This window comes from Dendropsophus ebraccatus, unplaced genomic scaffold (genome assembly GCF_027789765.1).
Source record: "Dendropsophus ebraccatus isolate aDenEbr1 unplaced genomic scaffold, aDenEbr1.pat pat_scaffold_1278_ctg1, whole genome shotgun sequence".
Classification (NCBI taxonomy): Eukaryota; Metazoa; Chordata; class Amphibia; order Anura; family Hylidae; genus Dendropsophus; species Dendropsophus ebraccatus.
Window position 1 is genome coordinate 17,377 of NW_027208696.1, and position 25,156 is coordinate 42,532.

Genomic DNA, 25,156 nt, shown 5'->3' on the forward strand with positions numbered 1-25,156 from the left:
CTTGTGTCTGTACAGTAATATCTACTATGGAGGCGTCATTGCTGTTAGGAGAACCAGGGACAGACATTCCCTCAGCGTCTCATCTGCCTGAATCACCTTTATTATCCACATTGACCGTTGTCTTGGTGTCGGCCGCTAGACTGCTCCGGGATTTCCTCTGCTGCAGCATCCATTCCTCTGGGGTCACCATTAAGGGGGAAGAAAGTGACATTCATATAGAGGCGGCGAATACATGTACTGTCCTCTAATGAAATGTAACGGGGCTATAGGGCGGTGGTCTCCCATCTGTGCCCTAAAGTGGTCTCCCATCTGTGCCCTAAGTGGTCTCCCACCTGTGCCCTAAGTGGTCTCCCACCTGTGCTCTAAAGTGGTCTCCCCACTGTGCCACATTGCTCCGCCCCTAGCGCCACCTAGCCCGGCCCCATCCATGACCCCGCCCCCTCAGCGACCATTGGTGTGGGACAATCAGGGGTGTGTGGCCTAGAGCTTTAGGCTGGCCCTTCCAATGGCTGCTAAGTGGCGCTAGGGGCGGAGCGATGTGGCACATAGGCCGCGAGGCCCCGCCCACATATACCAATCCACAGGTGATAAAAACGACTTTTTACCAGAACAAGCACCATGAGATGTGATATAAAATAAGTAATGAAAGCTGCAACATTTACCCTTTATTTGCAGTCTGACTGCTCTCCACAGGTGTAGAGGGCGACAGGGTCACTTTAAAGGGGTCTCCAGCCTACAGGAACATGTTGGAAGGTCTCACAACACAACAACAGAAGAACTGCAGGTCGGGAGCTTTGCTAAAAGGAAAACTGCGCGATCACAAAAAACTAAAAAGGTTTGACGTCTGTCTGACTGGTTTCTATAGTATGACGGGAGCGGCTCGGAGGCCGAGGTCCTGTGATGTGTAAAACTCATTTAGATTCCAGAACTTTCTAAGAATCGGACATACAGGATAAAAAGAAAAGGTAATATTGAGAGCTCGGCCAACATGGACGTTTGGTCGAATGTTTCCAGAGACGCTAAGACATCTATTCACACGCCGGTCACCTACAAATCACGTTGGCTGTTTGCCTGGTTTCACTAACTGGGACCCAAATTGTCCAATAATATAAGACAAATGATTGAGCGTAATAATATCCGAGGCGTTCTAGAGAAGAAGCCCATACCTGGAGTCTCTGTTCCAGTCACAGAGTCAGCCGTCACCTTCAAGAAGATCTGTAGGGTTCAACAAAGAAAATTCAGTCAGAGTATTCTCTGGTGGAGATTTCCAGGCTTAGAATAACAAACAGCGCCTCTCCTGTCCTCAGGTTGGGTGCGGTACTGCAGCTAAGTTACATTGAAGTGAATGGAGCTGAAATGTAATACCACACACAACCTGAGGCCAGGAGAGGCGCTGTGTATTTACCAATCCTGAATCACTCCTATAAACTCCCTTATAATTGGAGCAGTTCTGGGTTTATATCTTTACAATGATCCTGTTTCTGGGATGCAGATGGCGGCTCTAATGCTCACTCCACCATTGGTTTGCACTGGATCTTATGTAGGTATATATCGGCAGTAAACGCTGGGATAACCTGACACACACCAAGGCCACCCCATGGCACTTCCTATGATTAGAGGTCCCCCAGGAGCTGTCATGTGTACTGGTTATAATGGGCAGACTGGTTTACCTCCTCCAGTGGGGTATCTGAGATTCCGAAGCTGCTGAGCCCCAGGTCCCCCATGGTCTCCTCCAGCTCTCGGAACAGGCTGGCGTAGGCGCGGTACTTGAAGTCTTTACCAGGCAGCAGATAGATCAGCTCCTGCCCGATGCTTTCTATCAGCTTGGCCTCAGGGACATGATGATGGATGAGCTCAGTCAGGGCGGCCACGTTACCTGCAGGATCATACAGACATCAGATCATCAGCCAGCACCATCCTACCGGGAGAGGACAACATGGCCATTCAGGACTATGGCTGTACGTCTCCTTCTAGGTATTGGGAGCCGATGTGCAATCACTATCAATACAGCAAGTGGCAGGTGGAAGTGGGAGAGCAAGGGTTAAAGGGGTATTCCACTCAAACATAACTTCTGATATACGGTTCCAAGCCAGACAAAGCGTCGTGGTAGGCGTGAACATATTAGGAGGCGGAAACAGAGAGAAAAGCTCACACACACAGATTTGTGTCTTCAGCAAAAAGCAGCAGCTCAGAACTGGGGGAAGGAGACTGAATAGATAATAACAAGTATGGAAGGAATTGTTAGTCTCACCATGGGCAGCAACATATCAAAAGTTATGTGAGTGGAGTACCCCTTTAACATCTTACCATCTAGCTCTTGCTCCAGGGGATCTTCTTTGGCTTTCGGAGCACAGCTCGGACAAGGGCAGGAGCAGTCAGAGCGGCAGGACGCCTGAGAAGGTAAGAATATATAATGTATTATTGTACCAGGCAGAAGACAACGCCATGTTATATACGACGGTGAATCTGTGAGCTTACAGAATCTTTCTTCACTGGTTCCTTCACGTTCCTCATCCTCCTGACCAGGGTAAGGTAGAAGCCCGTGCCAAAGCAGTTCTTCAGGAATAAGGGGGATCCGCTGCAGTACAGCTTTCCCTGAGAAATGATGGCGATTCTATCCCCGAGGAGATCGGCTTCATCCATGTGGTGGGTGGACAGGATAATGGTCCTGCCTGGGGAGTAAGTGTTACCTTCATCTATCTGATATGTATAGTCCGCACCGTGTAAGAATATGTCATTTATCAAATATGTATAGTCCGCACAGTGTAAGAATATGTCATTTATCAAATATGTATAGTCCGCACAGTGTAAGAATACGTCATCAGATACGTATTGTCCACACCATGTAAGAATACGTCATCTACCCAATATGTATAGTCCGCACCATGTAACAATACGTCATCTATCAGATATGTATAGTCCGCACAGTGTAAGAATGCGTCATCAGATATGTATTGTCCGCACCATGTAAGAATACGTCATCTACCCAATATGTATAGTCCGCACCATGTAACAATGTCATCCAATATGTAGAGTCCCCACCATGTAAGAATACATCATCAGATATGTATAGTCCGCACCATGTAACAATACGTCATCTATCAGATATGTATAGTCCGCACAGTGTAAGAATGCGTCATCAGATATGTATTGTCCGCACCATGTAAGAATACGTCATCTACCCAATATGTATAGTCCGCACCATGTAACAATGTCATCCAATATGTAGAGTCCCCACCATGTAAGAATACGTCATCTATCAGATATGTATAGTCCGCACCATGTAAGAATACGTCATCTGTCAGATATACAGTACATAGTCCGCACCATGTAAGAATACGTCATCTATCTCATATATATAGTCCGCACCATGTAAGAATATATCATCTATCAGATATATATAGTCCGCACCGTGTAAGAATACGTCATTCGATATGTATAGTCTGCACCATGTAAGAATACGTCATCTATCAGATATGTATAGTCCGCACCATGTAAGAATACGTAATCTATCATATATATATATATATATAGTCTGCACCATGTAACAATATGTCATCTATCAGATATACATAGTCCGCACCATGTAACAATACGTCATCTATCAGATATATATATATAGTCCGCACCATGTAACAATACGTCATCTATCATATATATTTATATATATATATATATATATATTATATATATATAGTCCGCACCATGTAACAATACGTCATCTATCAGATATATATATAGTCCGCACCATGTAACAATACGTCATCTATCAGATATATATATAGTCCGCACCATGTAACAATACGTCATCTATCATATATATATATAGTCCGCACCATGTAACAATACGTCATCTATCAGATATATATATAGTCCGCACCATGTAACAATACGTCATCTATTAGATATATATGTAGTCCGCACCATGTAACAATACGTCATCTATCAGATATGTATAGTCCGCACCATGTAACAATACGTCATCTATCAGATATATGTATAGTCTGCACCATGTAACAATACGTCATCTATCAGATATATATATAGTCCGCACCATGTAACAATACGTCATCTATCATATATATATATAGTCCGCACCATGTAACAATACGTCATCTATCAGATATATATATAGTCCGCACCATGTAACAATACGTCATCTATTAGATATATATGTAGTCCGCACCATGTAACAATACGTCATCTATCAGATATGTATAGTCCGCACCATGTAACAATACGTCATCTATCAGATATGTATAGTCCGCACCATGTAACAATACGTCATCTATCAGATATGTATAGTCCGCACCATGTAACAATACGTCATCTATCAGATATATGTATAGTCTGCACCATGTAACAATAAGTCATCTATCAGATATATATAGTCCGCACCATGTAACAATACGTCATCTTCACCTCTATAGTCTGAGGCTTTCCCCCACATTGGACACTCGCACCTTGTAACATCCCCTACCTGATCGATACTTTAACAGCAGATCCCAAATGGATCGTCTAGAATAGGGGTCTACACCGGAGGTGGGTTCATCCAAAACCACAACTCTGGATTCACCCACAAAAGCCATGGCGACAGAGAGTTTCCTCTGCATTCCACCTGTAATTAAAGGAAAACATTACTGGACAGCGAGACGCAAAGAAGCCCCCCGCAGACTCCCCCCCCCCCCCCCCCCGCAGACTCCCCCCCCCCCCCCCCCCGCAGACTCCCCCCCCCCATCCCACAGACTGCACTATGATGGATGGAGGTCACATGACTGAGCAATTACACAGTATATATCGGTGCCACACACCAGGCCGGGCTGCTCTTCTGATTCTGCCATCCTTTTAAATAGTAGGCAGGGTGGGCTAAATTTAAAGGGGAACTGTCAGCAGACTAGATAAATCTAACCTAGTGTGTCTCTTATAGTGTGTCTCTTATAGCGTGTCTCTTATAGTGTGTCTCTTACAGCGTGTCTTATAGTGTGTCTCTTATAGTGTGTCTCTTATAGTGTGTCTCTTATAGTGTATCTCTTATAGTGTGTCTCTTATAGGGTGTCTCTTATAGGGTGTCTCTTATAGTGTGTCTCTTATAGGGTGTCTCTTATAGGGTGTCTCTTATAGTGTGTCTCTTATAGTGTGTCTCTTATAGGATGTCTCTTATAGTGTGTCCCTTATAGGATGTCCCTTATAGCGTGTCCCTTATAGCGTGTCCCTTATAGCGTGTCTCTTATAGCGTGTCTCTTATAGCGTGTCTCTTATAGCGTGACTCTTATAGCGTGACTCTTATAGCGTGTCTCTTATAGCGTGTCTCTTATAGCGTGTCTCTTATAGCGTGTCTCTTATAGCGTGTCTCTTATAGCGTGTCTCTTATAGCGTGTCTCTTATAGCGTGTCTCTTATAGCGTGTCTCTTATAGCGTGACTCTTATAGCGTGACTCTTATAGCGTGTCTCTTATAGCGTGTCTCTTATAGCGTGTCTTTTATAGCGTGACTCTTATAGCGTGTCTCTTATAGCGTGTCTCTTATAGGATGTCTCTTATAGTGTGTCTCTTATAGTGTGTGTCTTATAGTGTGACCCTTATAGTGTGTCTCTTATAGTATGTCTCTTAGTGTGTCTCTTATAGCGTGTCTCTTATAGTGTGTCTCTTATAGTGTGTCCCTTATAGTATGTCTCTTATAGCGTGTCTCTTATAGGGTGTCTCTTATAGTGTGTCTCTTATAGGGTGTCTCTTATAGGGTGTCTCTTATAGTGTGTCTCTTATAGTGTGTCTCTTATAGGATGTCTCTTATAGTGTGTCTCTTATAGGGTGTCTCTTATAGTGTGTCTCTTATAGTGTGTCTCTTATAGGATGTCTCTTATAGTGTGTCCCTTATAGGATGTCCCTTATAGCGTGTCCCTTATAGCGTGTCCCTTATAGCGTGTCTCTTATAGTATGTCTCTTATAGCGTGTCTTTTATAGCGTGACTCTTATAGCGTGTCTCTTATAGCGTGTCTCTTATAGGGTGTCTCTTATAGTGTGTCTCTTATAGTGTGTGTCTTATAGTGTGACCCTTATAGTGTGTCTCTTATAGTATGTCTCTTAGTGTGTCTCTTATAGCGTGTCTCTTATAGTGTGTCTCTTATAGTGTGTCCCTTATAGTATGTCTCTTATAGCGTGTCTCTTATAGTGTGTCTCTTGTAGTGTGTCTCTTATAGTGTGTCTCTTATATTGTGTCTCTTATAGTGTGTCTCTTATAGTGTGTCCCTTATAGTATGTCTCTTATAGTGTGTCTCTTATAGTGTGTCTCTTATAGTGTGTCTCTTATAGTGTGTCTCTTATAGCGTGTCTCTTATAGCGTGTCTCTTATAGTATCTCTCTTATAGAGTGTCTCTTATAGTATGTCTCTTATAGTATGTCTCTTATAGTATCTCTCTTATAGTGTGTCTCTTATAGTGTGTCTCTTATAGTGTGTCTCTTATAGTATGTCTCTTATAGTGTGTCTCTTATAGTGTGTCTCTTATAGTATGTCTCTTATAGTATCTCTCTTATAGTGTGTCTCTTATAGTGTGTCTCTTATACTGTGTCTCTTATAGTGTGTCTCTTATAGTGTGTCTCTTATAGTGTGTCTCTTATAGTATGTCTCTTATAGTATCTCTCTTATAGTGTGTCTCTTATAGTGTGTCTCTTATACTGTGTCTCTTATAGCGTGTCTCTTATAGTGTGTCTCTTATAGTGTGTCTCTTAAAGTATGTCCCTTATAGTGTGTCCCTTATAGGATGTCTCTTATAGTGTGTCTCCTATAGTGTGTCTCTTATAGTATGTATGTCTCTTATAGTATGTCTCCTATAGCGTGTCTCCTATAGCGTGTCTCTTATAGTATGTCTCTTATAGTATGTCTCTTATAGTATGTCTCCTATAGGATGTCTCTTATAGCGTGTCTCTTATAGCATGTCTCTTATAGCATGTCTCTTATAGTATGTCTCTTATAGTATGTCTCTTATAGTATGTCTCTTATAGTATGTCTCCTATAGGATGTCTCTTATAGCGTGTCTCTTATAGCATGTCTCTTATAGCATGTCTCTTATAGTATGTCTCTTATAGTGTGACTCTTATAGTGTGTCTCTTATAGGATGTCTCTTATAGGATGTCTCTTATAGTATGTCTCTTATAGTGTGTCTCTTATAGTGTGACTCTTATAGTGTGTCTCTTATAGGATGTCTCTTATAGGATGTCTCTTATAGGGTGTCTCCATTCATTATCATTAGAAGGGGGCTGGCCGGGCTCCTAACAGTCTCACTGGACCACGGTACACACAACTAACTGCACCGGAATGGCGCTGAGGAGGAAGGTAAGAGACATCCTATAAGAGACACACTATAAAAGACATACTATAAGAGACACACTATAAGAGACACGCTATAAGAGACGCGCTATAAGAGACATACTATAGGAGACATAGTATAAGGGACACACTATAAGAGACATCCTATAAGAGACATACTATAAGAGACACACTATAAGAGACACACTATAAGACACACTATAAGAGACATCCTATAAGAGACACACTATAAGAGACATACTATAAGAGACACCCTATAAGAGACATCCTATAAGAGACACACTATAAGAGACATACTATAAGAGACACACTATAAAAGACACACTATAAGAGACATACTATAAGAGACACACTATAAGAGACACACTATAAGAGACATACTATAAGAGACATACTATAAGAGACACACTATAAGAGACACACTATAAGACACACTATAATAGACATACTATAAGACACACTATAAGAGACACACTATAAGAGACACGCTATAAGAGACACGCTATAAGAGACACGCTATAAGAGACGCGCTATAAGAGACACACTTTAAGAGACACACTATAAGAGACACACTATAAGACACACACTATAAGACACACACTATAAGAGACACACTATAAGAGACACGCTATAAGAGACACGCTATAAGAGACACACTATAAGAGACACACTATAAGAGACATACTATAAGAGACACGCTATAAGGAGACAAGCTATAAGAGACACACTATAAGAGACATACTATAAGAGACACACTATAAGGAGACACGCTATAAGAGACATACTATAAGAGACACACTATAAGAGACACGCTATAAGAGACACGCTATAAGAGACACTCTATAAGAGACACGCTATAAGAGACACACTATAAGGGACACACTATAAGAGACACACTATAAGGGACACACTATAAGGAGACACGCTATAAGAGACATACTATAAGAGAGATACCTTCCTCCTCCCCTAACCTGCTGATAGTTCCCCTTAAAAAAAGCCATACTTGCCTGCCTGATCCTACCCCTGCTCTCATGTGCCGGTCCCCGCTGCCTGCCAAGCTTGGGCTGTGATTGGCTGAGCTGGCACCAACTTGTGAGCAGAGGAGATCAGGCAGTGGCGGGCAGCGGGGCCCGGGTGAGTATTGCTTTTTTAACTTTCTCAGCCTATTTTGGCCACTAGAATTGCTGGAGAACCCCTTTAACATCAGTGATAAACAATGGAGTCCAAATGTCGGGACCCTCACTGATCATGAAAGGGGCAGAGCAGAGGTGAAACATGACGTCTTCCAGATATTTGCTGTAAGGAATACGGACCTGACAGGTTCTGAGCCTCCTCGTTCCTCTTGTGAGGGATCCCGACGTCCTCCAGCATCACCTCCAGTTCCTTCTCCGCTTGGTTCCTTGATTTACCTTTGAGTTGAGCGTAAAACAGGATGTGTTCTTCCACGGTTAGGCTGCGGAGGGAAGAGACGTGCAGCTGACATCCATCATCGCTTAATGTTTTCTTTACCATAAGGCCTCGTTCCCACATGACGAAGAACGCCAACAGTCAAAACCGTACCCCAGTGTGTGCCCCAATGGCCGTGCAATCTTGGTAACATTATGTGACCATTGGTGGACAGATGGGGGGCGATATCGGGGGCATGCATTCACTGTCAAGTAGGAACATAATTCTATAATTGTGAGCTCATTCAGAAAGTCTGGGAGAGCCGGATGAAACATAAAATGGTAAAAATCACAGCAGTTTGTAGGGAGGATGGGTCCCACCAGAATGGTTAACTAAAAATCACCACGAGCGGCAGTAAAACCTCTAAACCTCAGGGCACAAATGAGGGATTAAACGGTCCTTGTCCCGTCGGCCAGCTTCCCCCAGTGTGATCACCTATGTGAGTCCTAATGTATTTATTTATCACTTCATTTACTAAAAAATCTTTAACCCAGAAAAAAACCCTCTAAAAACTAAGTGTCTCCCTTCTGTGCAATCTGCTGTTCACTGCCTGTTGTTAGGAGAATTCTGGTAACAGATAAGTCAGGAAAGAACATAGGAAGTGAGGCTATGTACTATACGCAGAGGAGAGACGGACAGCCTGAGAAGGGTGGAGCCAGTCTGCCTGCTGCAGATCATCCACACTGTTCCTCAAAGGCAAATCAAGGCTTCCCTCTGGTCTCAGATCACCTATAATGTTCTGGGTGTATCTATTGCTGTGTGTCCCCATTGCTGCTGTGGCATCCCCCCCCCCCCCTCACTTCTTTATTGTAACCCCTTTCTTGTTCATAAAGCACCATGAAAACCAAGTGCTTCATTAACCTCTACATGGCCATGCAGTGTCCCAGAACCCCATTGTCCACTGCTGTATGTGTATATATGTCAGGTGGCTTTAGGGGTCATCTGAGGATGAAGGGTGTATTACTGCATTTGGCCTGTAGATGTCACTGTATAAGTAGTATGTAATGGGTTGTGTGTGACTTACTGCCAATATTTTCCTGTCACCTGCTTGAGATGGGGTCTATCAGGTCATCCCTAGGTCGACCAATCACTGTAGAGGTCGCTCAACAAAGTATCTAAATTAGAGTCATTTATAAATTGCCTGGCCTATCAGGGTCCGACTCGCTAACTTCTCACCTAACTGTCCAATCCCAAGTCACGGTATCTCATGTCTTCTCCACCAATGGGTGATCAGCCCTGTAGTATAAGACAGGAGGGTGGCGTAGAACTTGGGTTATCTCTGCCTAGTGTTCCTTATTCCTGTGAGTGGTGTCCAGTCGTATCCGGAGGGTGTGCTACACAGGGACGTGCCGCCCAGAGCCTGGTCCAGAGCTGCTGTACTTCTCTCATGCTGAAGTTACAGATTCAAGAGGTCCTGATCTCACCGACTGTGGCCTGCTGAAGCTGCCTGTGGTGGTATTGCCGTTTAAGAGAGAACAAGTCGGCAAACATTCCTAGACAGTGGTTGGAGAAGTGCTTCTCGCCGACGTGCCCTGTTGCATTTTGCTGGATCTGTCGGCTAATGTTGAAAGGTCATCTTCTCCCAGGGCTTCGTCTGCGGCCTGTACTACTGGATGTGCTGGTGTACTCATCACAGCTTAAAGGATTTCTCCTCACCGTACAGGTTTTCTTTTCAAAGTCTTCTAGTTGTGGCAACTATGCCAAGATTTTTAGGACCATGTGCTGAGCATATTATACAGGTCCCCCATAGGTAGTCCACCTTGTCACTAGTTAAGTCTAACTAATGTCACCCACCTAAAAGACTTTCCAAGGTCACCAGCCGAAAACTACCTCTAAACCCCCAGGCTAGCTGCTATTGCAGTATTTCTAGTATTCAAAACATTGACAGAGCAATTCTCAAGCTAAAACGCACCTTGTGAACAAAGCCTTTATATTCTCCTGTACTGTGCCTTTAAGAGACTATTCTACTGTACTGTGCCTTTAAGAGCCTATAGCAGTAAATGTCTCTGTTCTGTAGCTATCCCTGACTCTGTGCTTCAGTTACCTACTATCACACCGCACACTACTAGTAACACTATACCAGGAGCGTGTTGGTACCTCGGCAGAGCTAAGCCCGGTGACAGGTGCCGCAGCACGGTCCTCCTGCACATAACCCCTTGTACCCCCAGGTCCTCCTGCACATAACCCCTTGTACCCCCAGGTCCTCCTGCACATAACCCCTTGTACCCCCAGGTCCTCCTGCACATAACCCATTGTACCCCCAGGTCCTCCTGCACATAACCCCTTGTACCCCCAGGTCCTCCTGCACATAACCCCTTGTACCCCCAGGTCCTCCTGCACATAACCCCTTGTACCCCCAGGTCCTCCTGCACATAACCCCTTGTACCCCCAGGTCCTCCTGCACATAACCCCTTGTACCCCCAGGTCCTCCTGCACATAACCCCTTGTACCCCAGGTCCTCCTGCACATAACCCCTTGTACCCCCAGGTCCTCCTGCACATAACCCCTTGTACCCCAGGCCCTCCTGCACATAACCCCTTGTACCCCAGGTCCTCCTGCACATAACCCCTTGTACCCCCAGGTCCTTCTGCACATAACCCCTTGTACCCCCAGGTCCTCCTGCACATAACCCCTTGTACCCCCAGGTCCTCCTGCACATAACACCTTGTACCCCCAGGTCCTCCTGCACATAACCCCTTGTACCCCCAGGTCCTCCTGCACATAACCCCTTGTACCCCCAGGTCCTCCTGCACATAACCCCTTGTACCCCCAGGTCCTCCTGCACATAACACCTTGTACCCCCAGGTCCTTCTGCACATAACCCCTTGTACCCCCAGGTCCTCCTGCACATAACCCCTTGTACCCCCAGGTCCTTCTGCACATAACCCCTTGTACCCCCAGGTCCTCCTGCACATAACCCCTTGTACCCCCAGGTCCTCCTGCACATAACCCCTTGTACCCCCAGGTCCTCCTGCACATAACACCTTGTACCCCCAGGTCCTCCTGCACATAACCCCTTGTACCCCCAGGTCCTCCTGCACATAACCCCTTGTACCCCCAGGTCCTCCTGCACATAACCCCTTGTACCCCCAGGTCCTCCTGCACATAACACCTTGTACCCCCAGGTCCTTCTGCACATAACCCCTTGTACCCCCAGGTCCTCCTGCACATAACCCCTTGTACCCCCAGGTCCTCCTGCACATAACCCCTTGTACCCCCAGGTTCTCCTGCACATAACCCCTTGTACCCCCAGGTCCTCCTGCACATAACCCCTTGTACCCCCAGGTCCTCCTGCACATAACCCCTTGTACCCCCAGGTCCTCCTGCACATAACCCCTTGTACCCCCAGGTCCTCCTGCACATAACCCCTTGTACCAACAGGTCCTCCTGCACATAACCCCTTGTACCCCCAGGTCCTCCTGCACATAACCCCTTGTACCCCCAGGTCCTCCTGCACATAACCCCTTGTTCCCCCAGGTTACCGCAGCGACACAACCACAACAATGTAACTACCTAAAAAGTGCAAAAAAAGTTTTTTTCCCTCCATCATACAAGAGAAAGGGGGTTTTCCTTACTGCACATGTGGTGTGAACGTGGTCTTAGAGCGAGGCGCACCAGGATGCAGGGTCACTATAGGACAGCGCTGCCTCTTATGTTATTGCACGGTTATAGCCTTAAAGGTGCAGTGACTCTTTTAGTGTTTTCTTTGTATAGACGAGCTCTGCTGGGCCCTGTCCACACTTGATTGTTTGCTTCCTCCCCATGCAGGATCCCATCGCAGGGACGTGGCCGGCCGTCTATCAGCTCCGGGCTCAGGACTCTATAACATCACTACTCCTCACATTCTATTATTCCTGGCCGCGGCCGGCGCCTCCCGCTCCCGTCTCCGATTAGTTTCTCAGGACGTTATTTGCAGTTTTTACACTTCTAGAGAAAACCACAATGAGCAAAGCGAGCGGGAAAGGTCGAGTGTTGTGTCTGAACAGCGGCCAGAGACACTTATACAGAGCCGCCGCCAGCTTTAACATCATCTACAGTATGGTGTCCTCTATGATCTATACACGGTATGCTCTGACCTGTAGGTATCCCCTATGATCTATACACGGTATGCTCTGCCCTGTAGGTGTCCTCTATGATCTATACACGGCATGCCCTGCCCTGTAGGTGTCCTCTATGATCTATACACGGCATGCCCTGCCCTGTAGGTGTCCTCTATGATCTATATACGGTATGCTCTGCCCTGTAGGTCTCCTCTATGATCTATACACGGTATGCTCTGCCCTGTAGGTCTCCTCTATGATCTATACACGGTATGCTCTGCCCTGTAGGTCTCCTCTATGATCTATACACGGTATGCTCTGCCCTGTAGGTCTCCTCTATGATCTATACACGGTATGCCCTGCCCTGTAGGTCTCCTCTATGATCTATACACGGCATGCCCTGCCCTGTAGGTCTCCTCTATGATCTATACACGGTATGCTCTGACCTGTAGGTATCCCCTATGATCTATACACGGTATGCTCTGCCCTGTAGGTGTCATCTATGATCTATACACGGTATGCTCTGCCCTGTAGGTGTCCTCTATGATCTATACACGGTATGCTCTGCCCTGTAGGTCTCCTCCATGATCTATACACGGTATGCTCTGCCCTTTAGGTCTCCTCCATGATCTATACACTGTATGTTCTGCCCTGTAGGTCTCCTCTATGATCTATACACGGTATGTTCTGCCCTGTAGGTGTCCTCTATGATCTATACACGGTATGCTCTGACCTGTAGGTCTCCTCTATGATCTATACACGGTATGCTCTGACCTGTAGGTCTCCTCTATGATCTATACACGGTATGCTCTGCCCTGTAGGTGTCCTTTTCGATCTATACACGGTATGCTCTGCCCTGTAGGTGTCATTCATGATCTATACACGGTATGCTCTGACCTGTAGGTCTCCTCTATGATCTATACACGGTATGCTCTGCCCTGTAGGTCTCCTCTATGATCTATACACGGTATGCTCTGACCTGTAGGTATCCCCTATGATCTATACACGGTATGCTCTGCCCTGTAGGTGTCATCTATGATCTATACACGGTATGCTCTGCCCTGTAGGTGTCCTCTATGATCTATACACGGTATGCTCTGCCCTGTAGGTCTCCTCCATGATCTATACACGGTATGCTCTGCCCTTTAGGTCTCCTCCATGATCTATACACTGTATGTTCTGCCCTGTAGGTCTCCTCTATGATCTATACACGGTATGTTCTGCCCTGTAGGTGTCCTCTATGATCTATACACGGTATGCTCTGACCTGTAGGTCTCCTCTATGATCTATACACGGTATGCTCTGACCTGTAGGTCTCCTCTATGATCTATACACGGTATGCTCTGCCCTGTAGGTGTCCTTTTCGATCTATACACGGTATGCTCTGCCCTGTAGGTGTCTTTCATGATCTATACACGGTATGCTCTGACCTGTAGGTCTCCTCTATGATCTATACACGGTATGCTCTGCCCTGTAGGTCTCCTCTATGATCTATACACGGTATGCTCTGCCCTGTAGGTCTCCTCTATGATCTATACACGGTATGCTCTGACCTGTAGGTCTCCTCTATGATCTATACACGGTATGCTCTGACCTGTAGGTCTCCTCTATGATCTATACAAGGCATGCCCTGCCCTGTAGGTATCCCCTATGATCTATACACGGTATGCTCTGCCCTGTAGGTGTCTTCCATGATCTATACACGGTATGCTCTGACTTGTAGGTCTCATACTCCTCCACCCAGAATGAAGGTCAGAACTTTACAGGGAATATTTTTGTAAAAATAACAAAGTAAAAATGCTGAGAGAAATCTATGAAATTTCTTTTCCCATAATATAAAAACATTGCTGAGGTTTAGCTGGAATGAGATCAGACCTAATGATATACTGTAACGTCTGCAGCCCGGAGTATGGAGAGTGCAGAGGAGGAAGCGCTGCCTGTCATGTACCCCTATCCTGGGGCAGGAGGAAGAGCCGCTGCCATGTACCCCTATCCTGGGACAGGAGGAAGAGCTGCCTGCCATGTACCTCTATCCTAGGACAGGAGGAAGAGCTGCCATGTACCCCTATCCTGGAACAGGAGGAAGAGCCGCTGCCGTGTACCCCTATCCTGGGACAGGAGGAAGAGCCGCTGCCATGTACCCCTATCCTGGGACAGGAGGAAGAGCTGCTCCCCAACCTTGTCAGGACAGTAGGGCGCTGTGACCCTTGTGCTCTTTCTCCTCTTTGCGGTTGTATATTTGGGAGGTGTAATGGATGATTCTTATTCCTTTATGTCTAATTTAGACTTTTTTTTTTACCACTTACCGATGAAAGAGAATATTGTACTGGGGACACATGCCGAGACTCTGCCTGATGGAGTCCATATGAGTCTGGATATCTCGGCCACGGACCCACACCGTACCGAAAGTGGGGGGGAATAATCCCGTTATTATAGATCTAAGAGGAAGAAACGGAAATCAGCAATAAGCAAATGATATATAATGCAGAGGTGCAAATATATATATATAACAGAGCGGTCGCTGAGTGATTTACAGGCTGTCAGATATATCACCCCAAACTCATCAGCCAAGCATCTATGTGGACAGAAGGACCCTGTCCCCCTCCAGTCTCCTCTGTCTCCCCCCAGACCCCTCTGTCTCCCTCCAGACCCCTCTGTCTCCCTCCAGACTCCTCTGTCTCCCTCCAGGCTCCTCTGTCCTCTCCTCCAGACTCCTCTGTCCCCCTCCAGGCTCCTCTGTCCCCCTCCAGGCTCCTCTGTCCCCCTCCAGGCTCCTCTGTCCCCCTCCAGGCTCCTCTGTCCCCCTCCAGTCTCCTCTGTCCCCCTCCAGACTCCTCTGTCCCCCTCCAGTCTCCTCTGTCCCCCTCCAGACTCCTCTGTCCCCCTCCAGTCTCCTCTGTCCCCCTCCAGTCTCCTCTGTCCCCCTCCAGGCTCCTCTGTCCCCTCCTCCAGACTCCTCTGTCCCCCTCCAGTCTCCTCTGTCCCCCTCCAGACTCCTCTGTCCCCCTCCAGTCTCCTCTGTCCCCCTCCAGTCTCCTCTGTCCCCCTCCAGTCTCCTCTGTCCTCCTCCAGACTCCTCTGTCCCCCTCCAGTCTCCTCTGTCCCCCTCCAGGCTCCTCTGTCCCCCTCCAGGCTCCTCTGTCCCCCTCCAGTCTCCTCTGTCCTCCTCCAGACTCCTCTGTCCCCCCTCCAGTCTCCTCTGTCTCCCTCCAGTCTCCTCTGTCCCCCTCCAGACTCCTCTGTCCCCCTCCAGTCTCCTCTGTCCTCCTCCAGACTCCTCTGTCCCCCCTCCAGTCTCCTCTGTCTCCCTCCAGTCTCCTCTGTCCCCCTCCAGACTCCTCTGTCCCCCCTCCAGTCTCCTCTGTCTCCCTCCAGACTCCTCTGTCCCCCTCCAGACTCCTCTGTCCCCCTCCAGACTCCTCTGTCCCCCTCCAGACTCCTCTGTCCTCCCTCCAGACTCCTCTGCCTAGAGTCTTCTTTTATTCTCCAGACTCTTTGTTCCTTTTCTGACTCCTCTATCCCCAGTATAGCAGGTGGCACAGTATGGATGGTGAGAGCCCCTTACAGGACTGTAGTTTTCCCCGCTCCATTGTGCCCCAGGAAAGCAGTGATTTGCCCTTCATAAAAGGTGAGGTTCATCCTGTCCACGGCCGGCTTATAGGTATTGGGATAGACTTTAGTCAGATCCTGGATGCAAACTCCGGGGACCATTCCGGGGGGTTCAGGCTCAAAGAACGGATTGGCTGCAAAGGAATTAATAAAATATGCAATGTATATATGTATTCTCATATACAAACAAAGGTCTGAGCGCCCCCCACCCCTAAGCACCGCCTGCCATTGAGCCCCTCTACTTCTGATCACCTCCCGTCCCTGAGCACCCCCCCCCCCGCCACTAAGTGCCCCCCGTCCCTGAGCACTCCCCACCCATGAGCACCCCCATCACTGAGCACCTCCTACACCTCAGCACTCCCTACCTCTGAGCGCCCCCCACCCCTGAGCACCTCCCACCCCTGAGCACTCCCCGCCACTGATCACCCCCACCCCTGAGCACCTCCCACCCCTGAGCACTCCCCGCCACTGAGCACTCCTCACCCATGAGTAACTCCCACCCCTAAGCACCCTCCCACCCCTGATCAACTCTCACACCTGAGCACTCCCTGCCACTGAGCAATTCCCACACCTGAACACCTTCCACACCTGAGCACTCCCCGCCACCGAGCACTCCCACAGCTGAGCACCTCCCACAGCTGAGCACCTCCCACACCTGAACACCTTCCACACCTGAGTACTCCCCGCCACCGAGCACTCTAAACCCCTGAGCACTCCCACACCTGAGCACCCCCACACCTGAGCACCCCCACACCTGAGCACCTTCCACACCTAAACACTCCCACACCTGAGCACTCCCACACCTGAGCACCTCCCACATCTGAGCATCTCCCACACCTGAGTACTCCCCGCCACCGAGCACTCTAAACCCCTGAGCACTCCCACACCTGAGCACCCCCACACCTGAGTACTCCCCGCCACCGAGCACTCTAAACCCCTGAGCACCCCCACACCTGAGCACCCCCACACCTGAGCACTCCCACACCTGAGCACTCCCACACTTGAGCACCTTCCACACCTGAGCACTCCCACACTTGAGCACCTTCCACACCAACATTTCTTTAAATATAACCAAAATCAATAAAATGTATTTGTATAATATTGGGGCGGCAGTGGGGGAGGAGCTGATACTACACTGCGATCCCTCTCTTTACCATCCGTCAGCTGATCCTTGTCCTTCCTCTCCTTCTCTTGTTGATCCTTCAGTTGTTTCTCTTCCTTCTCCTTTTCTTTCTTTATTATATGTTTGCATCTGTCTTTGTCGGTGAGTTTGTTATCGGGCACCGGAGCGGCTTCTTTCTTCACCTCCTGGGGGGGCGGCTTCTCTGTCAATCATGGAGACATATCCAGTATTAGGTACATGTGGTGTCAGCGATCAGCAAGAGAAGGTCCCTGATCCTGCTGATCCAGAACAAGAAGCAGACAAGAGCCGCACAAGCGATGGCAGAAAACCTCAGGCCAGGCTTCTGCCACCGCCTCTGCAGTACTACAACTCCCATCATGCCCTGATACCCTGGTCTTAGTCTACATTCTACCTAACCCACCACGCACCTCTCTAGCCGCCCTTACCGTCCTGGTTTTCATCCACATGTTCATGGACTGAGAGCTCCGTCTGCACAGAATCCGCTGGGGTTGTAAAGCATTGAAAAAAATGTAAAACTGCATAAGTGATGACTGGTTTGTAGGCAGTAATGCAGTCACAGTGGTCATGCGGCTCATCTACGAGACATTGATAAGCAAAGGCCTTCTCCAAAGAGTGCCCCCTACTGGATGGTCGTTCAGAGGAGACTGGTCCCTGGGCCTAAAGGTGTATGGAGGTTTATATGCAGAATATCTCTCCTCCAGAAGGAAGGGAGCTCCATGCAGATGTCTACTCTTCCTTATGGAGGAGATTCCAGCTTGGCCTATAATCCCCAGTCATGCTTCAAGGCTCTTTAAAGGGGCCGAAAGACATGGCTGCACATCCGCATGTTATACAACAACAAACCATCACGTCAGCTCCATAGTGCCAATGGTCTTACAGTAGAGAATATAGAGAGTTCATTAGTATCACTGCTCTTACAGTAAAGAATATAGAGAGCTCCATAGTCTCACTGCTCTTACAGTAAAGAATATAGAGAGCTCCATAGTGACAATGCTCTTACAGTAGAGAATATAGAGGTCCATAGTCTCACTGCTCTTACAGTAGGGAATATAGAGGGCTCCATAATGTCACTGCTTTTACAGTAGAGAATATAGAGGTCCATAGTCTCAATGCTCTTACAATAAAGAAGCACCCTGCAAGCGGGCCCAGTCTCCTGGTTACTCTACTCCCCTGCCCTCCTGATTTCACTCTTCTTTTCCCCCATTTTGTGCCGCTGCGACCCCCACATCACATAAGTGACCGCACATCTCCGTGCTTCATGCAATAAATAAGAGGTGAATATTCACCCCCACAGATAGAAAGATAGGAAAGTGAGTGACAGGTCGTGCTAAAAATTCTGAATTCTGAGGGTCTAGTGGTATGGGGTGGGGGTGCCTAATGGTCGGGGGGGAGGGGGGGTAGAATGGAATGGGGTGGGGGTGCCTAATGGTCGGGGGGGGTAGAATGGAATGGGGTGGGGGTGCCTAATGGTCGGGAGGGGGTGGTAGAATGGAATGGGGTGGGGGTGCCTAATGGTCGGGGGGGGGGTAGAATGGAATGGGGTGGGGGTGCCTAATGGTCGGGGGGGGGGGTGGTGGTAGAATGGAATGGGGTGGGGGTGCCTAATGGTCGGGAGGGGGGGGGGTAGAATGGAATTGGGGTGCCTAATGGTCGGGGGGGGGGGGCGCTGGGTCAGAGCAAACAGCTGGGAGGTATTTACGGGATTAGGAGTCCATAGAACAGAGGCCATTGTGCTGCAGCTCTGTAGCGGCGTCCGCAGATCCGGCTGCTGATCTCTATAGATATTCCCAATTACAGAGCCGCTTATCTGCGTTCCGGCTCCAGAATTAGCCGGGTGTCATTGTACTTCATCTTTCTCATCAGCATCAAAGTCGCCCGGTGACTCAGCTCCCAGTAATTCCATCATAATAATTACAGGCCAATTACCAGTTCAAAGCCCCTCCATAATATTCCCATTGACTGTACTGGGAGTAATCCCGTTACCGGGTCACAATGAGCGGACGTTGTCTGACCAGCGCAGGACGCCGCTTACCATCAACTTCCAGGGGATTCTCAAAATTGCACCAGAATGTTGGCAAAAGCGCAAAATACCACGGCCGGGGTATCCCGTACTCTCCTGGAAGACACAAAGCATGAGAAGCCGTGAGACAGATGGCGGGTGTAACCACATATATATATATATATACGGCAGGTGTCCACATACATATATATACGGCGGGTGTCCACATACATATATACATGGCGGGTGTCCACATACATTTATATACGGCAGGTGTCCACATACATTTATATACGGCGGGTTACCACATACATATATACATGGCGGGTGTCCACATTATATACGGCGGGTGTCCACATACATTTATATACGGCGGGTGTCCACATACATATATACATTGTGGGTGTCCACATACATATATACATGGCGGGTGTCCACATACATTTATATACGGCGGGTGTCCACATACATATATACATGGCGGGTGTCCACATTATATACGGCGGGTGTCCACATACATTTATATACGGCGGGTGTCCACATACATTTATATACGGCGGGTGTCCACATACATATATACATGGCGGGTGTCCACATACATTTATATACGGCAGGTGTCCACATACATTTATATACGGCGGGTTACCACATACATATATACATGGCGGGTGTCCACATTATATACGGCGGGTGTCCACATACATTTATATACGGCGGGTGTCCACATACATATATACATTGTGGGTGTCCACATACATATATACATGGCGGGTGTCCACATACATTTATATACGGCGGGTGTCCACATACATATATACATGGCGGGTGTCCACATTATATACGGCGGGTGTCCACATACATTTATATACGGCGGGTGTCCACATACATTTATATACGGCGGGTGTCCACATACATATATACATGGCGGGTGTCCACATATATATATATATATATATATACACAGCGGATGCCCACATACATATATACACGGCCGGTGTCCACGTTATATACATGGCGGGTGTAAACATACATATATACACGGGAGAGGTTTTCTATTGGGATTTGCTGCTGCTCTGGACAGTTCCTGACATGGACAGAGGTGGCAGCAGAGAGCACTGTGTCAGACTGGAGAGAATAAAACACTTCCTGCAGGACATACAGCAGCTGATAAGTGCTTGAAGACTTGTGATTTTTTTTTAATAGAAGTGAATTACAAATCTCTGTCACTTTCTGGTACCAGTTAATTTTATAGAATTTCTGCTGCTGTTGTTGTTGGAGTGCCCCTTTAAATAGTGAGAGAGGAATGATCTCTGTCCCCTACAGACCCCACTGTCCCACAGAATGCGAGGGGTCCATCTAGCGTTTCTCCCTCCCGTATGAGAGCCCTTTAGTATCACAGCTCGGTGACATCTTGGATTCCGATGGTTTTCTTTGTAGTTATTTGTTTTTCTTGTTGAGATTCCTGATTATCCAGCGAAGATGGAAATAAATGTCGGACTATTAACAATCGATTGCCCGGTCACTGACTACCCGATAAGTAGTATACAGCACAGACGATTATACATAGTACACTGCTCAAAAATATAAAGGGAACAACAGAATTTAACACTTCTGTGACATCAGACTGTCCACTCAGGAAGCAGCACTGACTGACACTCACTGTCACCTGCAGCACCGACTGACACTGTCATCTGCAGCACTGACTGACACTGAGTCACCTGCAGCACCGACTGACACTCACTGTCACCTGCAGCACCGACTGACACTCACTGTCACCTGCAGCACCGACTGACACTCACTGTCACCTGTAGCACAGACTGACACTCACTGTCACCTGCAACACTGACTGACACTCAATGTCACCTGCAGCACTGACTGACAATGTCACCTGCAGCACCGACTGACACTCACTGTCACCTGCAGCACCGACTGACACTCACAGTCACCTGCAGCACTGACTGACACTCACTGTCACCTGCAGCACTGACTGACACTCACTGTCACCTGCAGCACTGACTGACACTGTCACCTGCAGCACTGACTGACACTGTCACCTGCAGCACTGACTGACACTGTCACTTGCAGCACTGACTGACACTGTCACCTGCCGCACTGACTGACACTCATTGTCACTTGCAGGAGGAGCTACCAGGAGACAGGACTGTACACCAGGACACGTGGCGGGGGCCGTATTGTCCAGACGCTGGAGGCTACCAAGAGACAGGGAGGTCGGGAGGGTCAGGGGGTGCAGTATACGCTGCGAGGTCAGGGGAGTCAGGGGGTGCGGTATACACTGAGAAGTCGGGGGAATCAGGGGGTGCAGTATACGCTGCGAGGTCGGGGGAGTCAGGGGTTGCAGTATATGCTGAGAGGTCGGGGGAGTCAGGGGGTGCAGTATATGCTGAGAGGTCGGGGGAGTCAGGGGGTGCAGTATATGCTGAGAGGTCGGGGGATTCAGGGGGTGCAGTATATGCTGAGAGGTTGGGAGGGTCAGGGGGTGCAGTATATGCTGAGAGGTCGGGAGGGTCAGGGGGTGCAGTATATGCTGAGAGGTCGGGAGGGTCAGGGGGTGCAGTATATGCTGAGAGGTCGGGAGGGTCAGGGGGTGCAGTATATGCTGAGAGGTCGGGGGAGTCAGGGGGTGCAGTATATGCTGAGAGGTCGGGGGATTCAGGGGGTGCAGTATATGCTGAGAGGTTGGGAGGGTCAGGGGGTGCAGTATATGCTGAGAGGTCGGGAGGGTCAGGGGGTGTAGTATATGCTGAGAGGTCGGGAGGGTCAGGGGGTGCAGTATATGCTGAGCGGTCGGGAGGGTTAGGGGGTGCAGTATACACTGAGAGGTCGGGAGGGTCAGGGGGTGCGGTATACGCTGAAAGGTCGGAAGGGTCAGGGGGTGCAGTATATGCTGAGAGGTCGGAAGGGTCAGTGGGTGCGGTATATGCTGAGAGGTCGGGAGGGCCAGGGGGTGCAGTATATGCTGAGAGGTCGGAAGGGTCAGGGGGTGCAGTATATGCTGAGAGGTCGGAAGGGTCAGTGGGTGCGGTATATGCTGAGAGGTCGGGAGGGTCAGGGGGTGCAGTATATGCTGAGAGGTCGGGGGAGTCAGGGGGTGCAGTATATGCTGAGAGGTCGGAAGGGTCAGGGGGTGCAGTATATGCTGAGAGGTCGGGGGAGTCAGGGGGTGCAGTATATGCTGAGAGGTCGGGGGAGTCAGGGGGTGCAGTATATGCTGAGAGGTTGGGGGGGTCAGGGGGTGCAGTATATGCTGAGAGGTCGGGAGGGTCAGGGGGTGCAGTATACGCGGAGAGGTCGGGAGGGTCAGGGGGTGCAGTATATGCTGAGAGGTTGGGAGGGTTAGGGGGTGCAGTATATGCTGAGAGGTCGGGGGAGTCCGGGGGTGCAGTATACGCTGAGAGGTCGGGGGAGTCAGGGGCTGCAGTATATGCTGAGAGGTCGAAGGGTCAGGGGGTGTAGTAATAGCTGGGAGATTGGGAGGGTTAGGGGGTGCAGAATACGCTGAGAGGTCGGAAGGGTCAGGGGGTGCAGAATACGCTGAGAGGTCGGAAGGGTCAGGGGGTGCAGTATATGCTGAGAGGTCGGGAGGGTCAGGGGGTGCAGTATATGCTGAGAGGTTGGGAGGGTCAGGGGGTGCAGTATACGCTGAGAGGTCGGGGGAGTCAGGGGGTGCAGTATATGCTGAGAGGTTGGGAGGGTCAGGGGGTGCAGTATATGCTGAGAGGTCGGGGGAGTCAGGGGGTGCAGTATATGCTGAGAGGTCGGAAGGGTCAGGGGGTGCGGTATATGCTGAGAGGTCGGAAGGGTCAGTGGGTGCAGTATATGCTGAGAGGTCGGAAGGGTCAGGGGGTGCAGTATATGCTGAGAGGTCGGAAGGGTCAGGGGGTGTAGTATATGCTGAGAGGTCGGGAGGGTCAGGGGGTGTAGTATATGCTGAGAGGTCGGGAGGGTCAGGGGGTGCAGTATATGCTGAGAGGTCGGGGGAGTCAGGGGGTGCAGTATATGCTGAGAGGTCGGAAGGGTCAGGGGGTGTAGTATATGCTGAGAGGTCGGGAGGGTCAGGGGGTGCAGTATATGCTGAGAGGTCGGGAGGGTCAGGGGGTGCAGTATATGCTGAGAGGTCGGGAGGGTCAGGGGGTGCAGTATATGCTGAGAGGTCGGGAGGGTCAGGGGGTGCAGTATACGCTGAGAGGTCGGGAGGGTCAGGGGGTGCAGTATATGCTGAGAGGTCGGGAGGGTCAGGGGGTGCAGTATATGCTGAGAGGTCGGGAGGGTCAGGGGGTGCAGTATATGCTGAGAGGTCGGGAGGGTCAGGGGGTGCAGTATACACTGAGAGGTCGGGAGGGTCAGGGGGTGCAGTATATGCTGGGAGGTGGGGAGGGTCAGGGGGTGTAGTATATGCTGAGAGGTCGGGAGGGTCAGGGGGTGTAGTATATGCTGAGAGGTCGGGAGGGTCAGGGGGTGCAGTATATGCTGAGAGGTCGGGGGAGTCAGGGGGTGCAGTATATGCTGAGAGGTCGGAAGGGTCAGGGGGTGTAGTATATGCTGAGAGGTCGGGAGGGTCAGGGGGTGCAGTATATGCTGAGAGGTCGGAAGGGTCAGGGGGTGCAGTATATGCTGAGAGGTCGGAAGGGTCAGGGGGTGCAGTATATGCTGAGAGGTCGGGAGGGTCAGGGGGTGCAGTATACGCTGAGAGGTCGGGAGGGTCAGGGGGTGCAGTATATGCTGAGAGGTCGGGAGGGTCAGGGGGTGCAGTATATGCTGAGAGGTCGGGAGGGTCAGGGGGTGCAGTATATGCTGAGAGGTCGGGAGGGTCAGGGGGTGCAGTATACACTGAGAGGTCGGGAGGGTCAGGGGGTGCAGTATATGCTGGGAGGTGGGGAGGGTCAGGGGGTGCAGTATACGCTGAGAGGTCGGGAGAGTCAGGAGGTTTGGGCAGGGAACTGTAGGAATTGCACATGGAGAAATATGAAGAGTTATCGGGAATACTTAAAAAAATAAATATTGCTTGAAAAATTCTTCCCCTTCTGCCGGGTGATAGATGTTACTGCCGCGTGATAGATGTGACTGCCGGGTGATAGTTGTGACTGACGGGTGATAGATGTGACTGACGGGTGATAGATGTGACTGACGGGTTATAGATGTGACTGACGGGTGATAGTTGTGACTGCCGGGTGATAGATGTGACTGCCGGGTGATAGATGTGACTGCCGGGTGATAGATGTGACTGACGGGTGATAGATGTGACTGCCGGGTGATAGATGTGACTGCCGGGTGATAGATGTGACTGCCGGGTGATAGATGTGACTGACGGGTGATAGATGTGACTGACGGGTGATAGATGTTACTGCCGGGTGATAGATGTTACTGCCGGGTGATAGATGTGACTGACGGGTGATAGATGTGACTGACGGGTGATAGATGTTACTGACGGGTGATAGATGTGACTGACGGGTGATAGATGTGACTGACGGGTGATAGATGTTACTGCCGGGTGATAGATGTTACTGCCGGGTGATAGATGTGACTGACGGGTGATAGATGTGACTGACGGGTGATAGTTGTTACTGACGGGTGATAG

General features: G+C 49.1%; 1 pseudogene; it reads right to left on the minus strand.

Moving 5' to 3' along the window:
- LOC138775057 (retinal-specific phospholipid-transporting ATPase ABCA4-like) overlaps positions 1-25,156 on the minus strand; it is a 47,239-nt pseudogene that overhangs the window by 16,169 nt on the left and 5,914 nt on the right.